Source organism: Cyprinus carpio, chromosome A3, assembly GCF_018340385.1.
Source record: "Cyprinus carpio isolate SPL01 chromosome A3, ASM1834038v1, whole genome shotgun sequence".
Lineage (NCBI taxonomy): Eukaryota > Metazoa > Chordata > Actinopteri > Cypriniformes > Cyprinidae > Cyprinus > Cyprinus carpio.
This window is the reverse complement of record NC_056574.1, coordinates 8,775,380-8,777,036: the sequence shown is the minus strand read 5'-3', so window position 1 is coordinate 8,777,036 and position 1,657 is coordinate 8,775,380. Positions and strand designations below refer to the sequence as shown.

Genomic DNA, 1,657 nt, shown 5'->3' with positions numbered 1-1,657 from the left:
TCGATGAAGAAACACCACCTAGTCTCGTCAAACTTTACTTCTGTTCCGCTTTACTTTGGTTTCTTTCTTTTCCGTTTGAAATTTTACGTGTTCTGAGTTAAGTTTGTAACACTTCGTGTCTCGAAAGTCTGACCTCGGTGCCCGTCCTGAAACTTCACCAGCCAAACACTCTGCATGCAGTCAGCATACGGCTCCAACCACACGGGCTTCCCAAAGGCGTCCGCTAGCGACTTCTGAACTGTAGCCAATCAGCAACCCGGAAACCCCTTTTCAGCGACAACAAGGGAACCCGTTAAACGAGCAGCATAAAGTAACCTCAGACTCACATCTGTACTGGTGTTATCTAATATAATTTTAACCTCATTGGGAACTCAGTGCGAGGGTTAATTAAGTGATTAATGGTTGTTCATGTCTATGCAATTTCACGTATTGCTGTAAACTTGGGATTCATTCTCTTAAACTCATTCTTCCCTAACTTTCTATCTTCCTGCAACTTGTGTGAATGTGTGAGTGCGTGTGCTTATGTGTTAGATTAGTTTATATGTCTTAGATTTATCTAATAAAGCCTTGTTTATATTGAAAAGAGAAGTATCTTGTGTTTTGTGCTCACAAGTTAATGTCTTAAACTGGCAGATCTTCTTACTGTGCTAATTAATAGTGTTTTCACTATACTTTGGATATTAATATCCAAGCGCTTAGTTGATGTTAAGCGGCTCGTTCAGTGAATAAGCTGGCCGTTTCAGTGATCCAGCCGTGAAACAGTGATTCTGTTCAAATTCCCTTTAAAATCTTAAATGATTCCCTTTGAGCTAAATTGACCTGTTTCCCTTACATAATCATGATAACAATAATGACCAAAATAATCATGATTATGATTTCTGCCATATTCAAGGAGCCTGAATAAAAAAGCACATTCCTAAAACTGTTATTAAATCCATCTCTCCTCTCATTTTTCTCACCTGTCTGAGGATCACTTGTATCCAGGAGCACTGGTTCTGCTGACTGAGAATAACTTCGTCCACTTTATCAGCCACCATGAAGAAGCGAGGGTAAAGCCCACGACCGAACTGACCGATGATGGAGCTGCTGGCCTCCACTTGATTCTGAAGAGCATCCAGAAAAGCCTGATGGAGGAAGAGCAAGAGGACATGAAATAAAACCCACTGTCAGAATGAGGAACAGCAGAGTTTGGAAGAGTTCAGTGAGACGCACCTTTGATCAGACCGAGCGATGGAGCCCAGATTAGCCACCAGCTCCTCATTGTTCAGCGACACCTGTGTCCTACAAATCTCAGCAGAAAACTGTTGATAAACACTGCTCTGTCGCTGCAGTGGATTTTCTTCAGGTGGACTGCAGAGAGGCCGAGTATAAGATCAGTGCAGATTAGGGTCGGAAAACTAAAACGAATAACATTTTAAAATAATTTTTATATGTAAAATGTCATTTAAATATATGCAAATATTTGACTTTTTAATTACTTGCATTTTTTTAATTAAGTACATACTGTTGAATTCAGATGTGTATAATTGCATGTAAATGATGTATGAATTAGTGCTTTAAATGTATATTTCAGTTAATTGATATATCAGGTGAAGTTGGTTGATATAATGAGCTAATTAGTTTAAAAGTTTAAAAATATCTATATGTCTAATGTAAT

At 38.7% G+C, this 1,657-nt stretch overlaps 1 pseudogene; it reads right to left on the bottom strand.

Annotated features, from left to right (window-relative positions):
- Positions 1–1,657, bottom strand: part of LOC109064870 — a 20,747-nt pseudogene that overhangs the window by 8,974 nt on the left and 10,116 nt on the right.